Source organism: Macaca nemestrina, chromosome 7 (assembly GCF_043159975.1).
Source record: "Macaca nemestrina isolate mMacNem1 chromosome 7, mMacNem.hap1, whole genome shotgun sequence".
NCBI lineage: Eukaryota > Metazoa > Chordata > Mammalia > Primates > Cercopithecidae > Macaca > Macaca nemestrina.
Genome location: NC_092131.1, coordinates 11,093,994 through 11,101,645, shown reverse-complemented (window position 1 = coordinate 11,101,645; position 7,652 = coordinate 11,093,994).

The following is a 7,652-nucleotide window of genomic DNA, read 5'->3' as shown; positions in this document are numbered from 1 at the left end:
AAAACTTGTACAGAAATGCTCATGGCACCACTGTTCATAATAGCCAAAAGGCAGAAACAACCCAAATGTCCAACAATGGGTGAATGGATACACAAAGTGTAGTCTATTCATGCAAGAGAATACTATTCAGCTATAAGAAGGAACAAAGCACTGACACATACTACCATGTGGAGGAACCTTGGAGACACTGTGCTAAAGGAAAGAAGCCAGACATAAAAGACATATAGTACATGGTTCCATTTATAACGTATGTCCAGAATAGGCAAATCTATAGAGACAGAAAGTAGGTTCATGGTTCCTTAGGTCTGGGGAGATGGGAGAATGAGGAGGGAAGCTAAAAGGGGGTACATTATTTTATTTTTATTTATTTATTGTTTTGAGATGGAGTCTCACTCTGTCACCCAGGATGGAGTGCAGTGGCTTAATCTCAACTCACTGCAACCTAAGCCTCCTAGGTTCAAGCAATTCTCATGCCTCAGCCTCTCGAGTAGCTGGGATTACAGGCCTGCACCACCATGCCTGGGTAATTTTTGTATTTTTAGTACAGACAGGGTTTCACCATGTTGGCCAGGCTGGTCTCGAACTCCTGACCCCAAGTGATCTGCTCACATTGGCCTCCCAAAGTGCTGGGATTACAGGTGTGAGCCGCAGCGCCCGGCCCAGGGTTTATTTTTGAGGTGAGGAAAATGTTCAAAATTGGCTGTGGCGATGCTTGCACATAGCCGTGAATATATTAAAAACCACTGAGGCCAGGCACGGTGGCATACGCCTGTAATCCCAACACTTTAGGAGGCCGAGCGGGGGGATCCCTTGAGCCCAGGAGTTCGAGGCTGCACTGAGCTATGATGACGCCACTGCATTCCAGCCTGGGCCACAGAGCAAGACCCTGTTTATAAAAATAAATAATAAGAAAGTAAAAACCATTGAATTGAACATTTTAAATGGGTGAATTGTATGGTATGTGATTATGTCTTAATACAGCTGTTATTTGAGGAAAAAAGAGTTGTAGGGGGTCGGTGCCTAAAAAAAGAAAATTGGGTGCCATTTTTAGAAGATTAGAGAACAGATGCTGGGCAGGGAAAAACAGTCAATGCCCACTTTTACACGACTTATAGAAAGATGAAGCGCTATCATGTGTAAAGGCACCTCGCCTGTGCCTGCTGTGGCGGGACTTCAGCAAACACGAGTTTCTTTTCCTTTCCCTCCTCCTTGAATACCTTTGTGTAGACCCTTAGTCTCAATGGACTTACCAAGCGGAACAGAGTTTCCTCCCTGCTTTGAGGTGGGAAAGAGAACTGTTATAAGCTGGTATTTCTAAATGAGAGGAAGCAGGTGGAAAGGCACCCATAGTCAAGGAATCTGGGGCTGTGCTTGGTGCCGTAGAAGGTCACTGGCATCTGTTGGAGTGTGCTGTGTGCTGTGCCAGGACCCCCCTCCCACCTAGAAGCACCAAGTGTGACTGGTTTCCTATGGAACCCCCTTGGGAAAGGAGCTTGAGTCCACAATCAAAGTGTCAAGAAGTGACTGACCCCTCACAGGCCTCTACCTGCCATGGTCTCTGAGCTCTGGACTTGGTCCCCAATGAGAGACTCCACATCCCCTGAGGGTCCAGCCCTGGCCTGAGAGCTGGCCCGATCCTTTTGCCTGGGGCTCGGCAGTCAGTTGCACCCTGGATGCTCTTCCTAATTTCATCTGAGGCCTCGCTGTGTTGACCTGGCCTCTTCCTGCTTGCCCCTCAGGCTGCTCCACCCTTCAGCCAGCAGGTCTCACTAAATATTCCAAGGCCACTTGGGCTTGGGGACAAGGTGAGAGGTCAGCGAGGCCGGGAGCATCTCTTGTGTGTCTGGGAATAGGCCACTTAGGCCATGTGGCTGGGGGGTGGGGCTTGATTCTCTTGGAGCCTGAGATAGAAGTGCAAGCAGCACAAGGGACTGGATTCTGACAGGGTCCTTCTCAAAAGACCTTCTGGCTCCCCCACCTGACCTCTCTACTAGCATTGTCCTTCAGTCCTTCGAGGGCCAGCTCTGCATCTGTGAAATGGGGTCATAATGCCTATTTCTTGAACTGCAGGGAAGTTTAAATGAGAAGAGTTTTGTGATAACACCTAACAGAGTGGCATACATAGGTGCTCACTAAAGCTTTTCATCGTCACCATCATCATCAATGATGTAGCCCAGGGGGGTCAGTCCTTCCAGATCATTCAGGTAGATGGGTCCTTCTGCAGAGTATTGTGTGCTGTGTCCATTTCATTTTTCCTGGATTGGAAAATGGCCTTCCCATTCATTTTGTTGTGGAAACTGAGGCACATCCAGATGACTTAGCTGGGGTAAGTTCCCTGTGAGTATACCGTATAGGTCAGCTTTCAACTGAGATCGCTTGGGGTGTGCATCTCTCTCCTGTCCCTGGAGCCCCTGCCTTCCCCTGGGATGAGCCTGGCACAGATTCAGCAGGGGATTAAGCAGGTCATTAATGAGGGACCTGTTCAAAAAGCCAGAAAATATCACCCCCAAGATATCGACATAATGTATTCATGCCACAGGTCATTGGCTGAGCCTCCCTAATTAATGAGATCTTCCTGTCGGTACCAGTTTTGAGGGAGGTGTGTGTCTGTAGAAAAACTGGCTGCTTTCATCAGCCTGGGCAGAATGTGGCAGGCCAAGCCCCTGGGCTGCTGATCCTAGCAGAGGGAAGGGCCTGGGAGCCAGGTTCTGGGGCTGGCTGAGAAACACCCACGGGGGACAGACCACCCCATCTGCCTGGTAGCTTGGTTGGTGCCTTGAGGGAGAGGGCAATTTATTCATTCGTTTGACAGCTACTAAGCACCTACTATGCACAGCACCGTGCTAAATGATAGCAGACACGCAGCTAGTAAGTGAGCATCATCCCTGCCCTCGTGTTGGAGGAAGACAGAAATAATCACATGAGAAAACACAGTAGAAGGTATGGTAGTAAGTGCTACTGGGGAAAATAAGCTAGAGTGGGGGCGGGGTGAAGGGGATGGGAAGGACCGTGGCCTCCGTTCCTTGTGGGATGAGTGGCCAGCAGGGTGTCTGGACCTAACTTACACTCTCCCCAGGTCGTCTGTTGACCAAAGTGAGCCTTTCTCCAAGTGGTTTGCTACTCACCTGGCACCCACTGTGGACAGGGGCACAGGGGACAGACTGGAAGGAGGTGGCTTGGTGAGGACTCTCAGAGGGTGTTCTGAAAAGCAGGGCTTATGGCGAGAGGAAGCAGGGTTGCTCATAGTAACAAGGAACCTCAAATGTGGATGTTGGGCAGACTGTCCAGATAAGGTTACAGACACCGTCTCATGGACACACTGAAGGATGGAAACAAGGAGACTCTCTCTGTGCAACTTCTGTGTGTGTGTCCCGCAGAGACCCTGATATGGTTTGGCTCTGTGTCCCCACCCAAATCTCATCTTGAATTGTACTCCCATAATTCCCACGTGTTGTGGGAGGGATCTGGTGGGAGATAAATGAATCATGGGGATGGTTTTCCCCATACTGTCTCGAATAAGTCTCACAAGATCTGATGGTTTGATAAGAGGACCCATGACCTTTGCTTGGCTCTCATTTTCTCTTTGCCTGCCACCATCTATGTAAGATGTGACTTGCTCCTCCTCGCCCTCCACCATGATTGTGAGGCTTCCCCAGCCACGTGGAACTGTGAGTTCTCCATTAAACATCTTTCCTTTGTAAATTGCCCAGTCTCGGGTATGTCTTTATCAGCAGCATGAAAACAGACTAATACAGACCCTGTTCCTGGGGTGCAGGCAGGGTGGTAAAAATCCATTAAGCAAAACCAATGTGGTTATTATCTTGTGACTAGCACAGTAAATTATGCTGCATTTTTTTCGTTAAAAGCGTTGGTTTAGTAAATGTACACATGAGATGTGTATCACAAACATTGTGACTGTTGTGGCGTTTTTGTTTTTCTGGCCCTCTCTTGACCTCAGAGGAAGTAGTTCTGATACCTGGGCTGGCTCTCTTTGTTGTTCAGCACACATTAAATACTTACTGACTGCCGACTATTTATGGCCAGCTCTGCTCCAGGTGCAGGGATATGGTAGGGAGTGAAACAGGCGGAGGCATCTGCCCTCCTGGGGCCGTGCCCTCAGTGGGTGGAGACAAACAAGTGGGTGAATGTGTTATATGTCAGATGGATGTGCTATGAAGATGACGCAGGAGCTGAGGCTGGAGAGTGGGGAGCTGGGCAGGGGCAGGGGGTTGAGCCTGGGGTGGGGAATGGGTTGCATGGTGGGAGAATAGGGCCTGAGGGTTGCCTGGCTTCCCTGGACCATACACGGATGAGGAATGCTGTCGGAATCCCCAGCGCCTTGGGGGAACTGAAGAAGCCACAGGGGTACTCACTGCACTATTTTTCCTCATGACCTCAAGGCAGATGGAGGGGGTGAGGCTGTGAGTGGTGGTGGCGGTGGGATGTAGGGAGTGAGGGAGGGGCTTCCAGGAGCAGGCAGGCCTCCTGGGGCCCCCTCTTCACCTGTGCTTGGCCAGAGGCAGGAAGATGGAGCTAGACCGGGTGGAGCTCCTGGGTTTGAGTTGTGGGTCGGGAAGGGGAGAGGAGGTAGAGAACACTCTGTCGGTGCCCACCCACGCCCCGCAGCCTGTCCCAGAGGCCACCTGCAGGCAGCTCTTAGCCCCGTGTGGACGGTTTGCTGTGTCTTTCTCCCACCAAGGGTGTTCCCTCCCCACAGGGCAGTGGAGAGGCCCGGGAGCTTGTGACCAGGGAGCCCCCTCAGTCAGTGAGGAAGCGTGGCTGGTAGACAAATGCTCCCTGGCCCCCACTTCCCTGTTCCTACAGGGGATGGGTCGGGGGTTCTCTGAGGGTCCCCAATGCCACCATTTACAGCCTTTTGCCCCACTTCGGCCTCACTTCCCAACTCCCTCACCTGCTTCCTGGGATCACCTCTGAAACAAACTACTTGCACCCAAATCCTTGTCTCAGGAAGAGATGGGGAACCCAAACTAAGATGAGGAGAGAGGCATTCATCCCTCATGTTGCCACCAGCTCCCTAGCCCTGCTGGAGAGATCGTGGCCAGGAGGGAGGAAAGTGACCTTACAAGATAGGGACATCGTCTGGCCCCGAGCCTCGTCGATAGAATTGGTGCAGACACTCTCCGTGGTGCCTCCTTGCCCTGTCTCCACATGCCCTGTGTGGCAGGGCGGCCCACCTCCCTGGTCTCTGGATAGTCTTAGTTCTCTCTTCAAATTCCTGGTCGAGTTTCACAAAGAAGCAGTGTCCAGGCAAGTTCACTAGGGCCAGAAAGTGACAGGCAAATCTCACTCCCAGCCCTGGGAGAAGCATCCAGCTGTGAGATGCTGGGCACGTGGCCTGGGCCTCTCCGGGCTGTGCTCTTCTCTTCTGTATGTTGGGGTGATCGTGCCCCTCCAAGCTGCTGTCATATCACTGTGACAGCAAAGCTCACCAACGGCCAGTGCATATCCATGGCAGTGGTTATCCTCCATGTGAACTCAAAATGCTGAGTGCTTGGGCAGTGGGTGGATGCTATGGGAGTGCTAAGGCAGTGGGTGGGTGCTATGGGAGTGCTAAGGCAGTGGGTGGGTGCTAGGGGCAGTGCTGACTTAGTAGATTGGGGTGTTCCTGCACCCCAGATTTTCCAGGACCTCCAACAGCTAAATAATGGATTAACTGATTCATTGCATTTTCCTCTGCCTTGTGTGGGGAAGGGCTTGGGGGAACTCTGCCCCCAAGTTCCCAGTTTGGCCCATAAATAGGAAGTGATGTCACCCTCTGCCTCACCAGGGAAGAGCTGGGCACCTTCCTGCAACACCTCAGCCATTTGCAGGGAGGATTGAACAGGAGTTTCCCTTCGCCTTCCTCCCCTGGGGAAAAGGGTATCTTGAGAGCTCCAGGCCCTGGGCTGGGGTCTCTCTTGGGCCAGGTTAATAGGACAGGATCGCTGCTCCTCCACGGCCCCTCTTGTTTTATCCCTTTCTTTGGATCAGCAGTGGCTCGCACATAGTTTACACTGGCTGGATCAGCTGTTTACCATGGAGCAAAAGCCGGCCATGGTTCCAGGCTGCGGGTCCCTCCTCCTGGCCAGTCACAGAGCCCATGTTTTTATCTGCGTGGAGCCCACAAGCCTGTTCCTAATCTCTTCTGTTTTGAACTTGGAGGGGGAGGAGAGGTGAATGATGTGCGTTAATATCAACCTTGGGCTGATTTTAAATTATGATTCTACTTTATAACTTGACGATTGTGTCTTTCATTGTGAACTGTTTTAAATCTGCCCCAGAAAATACAGGATGTGGAGAAATATAAAAAATTCTCTTGGGGGCTGGGTAAGGATGAATTGTATTTTTGTTTCTAATGTCATTTTATTTTAAAATAGGGGTTAAATGTAAAACGAAATGAGATTTGGTTTTTCTCTCTAAAAGCAACCTGAAACAATTAGACATCTCTGTCAGCACTCACCAAAGTTCTTCACACACATTGGCCTTGTGGTCAGGCCTCTGCATGTTTTATCAATAAATTCACAAACTAGGGAGAACTTCATCAGAAGACTTGGCTCCATTTAGATTAAGAAAATATGGTCGCCGGGTGCTGTGGCACATGCCTGTAATCCCAGCATTTTGGGAGGCCGAGGCAGGTGGATCACCTGAGGTCAGGACTTCGAGACCACCCTGGCCAACTGGTGAAACCCCATCTCTACTAAAAAAAAAAAAAAAAAAAAAAAAAAAAAAAAAAGCTGGCGTCGTGGTGCATGCCTGTAATCCCAGCTACTCGGGAGGCTGAGGCAGGAGAATTGCTTGAACCTGGAAGGCAGAGGTTGCAATGAGCCGAGATTGTGCCACTCCACTCCAGCCTGGGTGACAGAGCAAGACTCTGTCTCAAAAAAAAAAAAAAAAAGGAAAAAAAGAAAAAGAAAATGTGGTCACTTTGAAGGGGATAGAAAGGACAGCGGTTTGGGAGCAGCTGCAGTCCCCGCTCAGTCCCTAAATGACAGCGTGGCCTTGGACAAGTCACGGCCTCTTAGTGAGGGGGGCCTCAGTTTCCCCATTTATAAAATGATGTGGCTGAATGAGTTGATCGGAAAGGCTCCTTTGCCCTCTACTTCTAGGTCTCCATCAAATACAAATCAAAACAGTTGTTAGTGTGAGTGCTGACGTAAATACCCATTTTCCAAGGTTCTGAATCCACCGGGTCAGACTGTATGTGCACCTGCCCCACAGAGATTCAGTCTGCCTGCTGGGATGAAGCCTTTGTACACAGAGTCTTGAAGGATAATAAGTCCTTTGCTTAGGGAGCAGTGCATTAGGGATAAGATGACTATAATTTCTTGTCTGCAAAGATACGGCTTCAAAAGGAGAATTCCTGCTTGCAGAAGTACAAGGACAGCAACGCCAACAACAAAAATGCATGTGAAATTAGAGGGAAGAAAGGAAGACTCAGGCATAGCTATTTTGGAGATTTTCCATCATTCAGATTGTTTGGGAAATAGGAAAAGCACATTGTCTGCTTCAAAAACCCTTCAGGAAATTATTAAAAATGCTGAATTCCTGTATAATCACCAAATCTCCTGAAGTGCACAAATTATACACATTGTGAATGAGAATAAATTTATGACTAGGAACTCATTTGAAATGAACTAAAAGTTGGACACTCT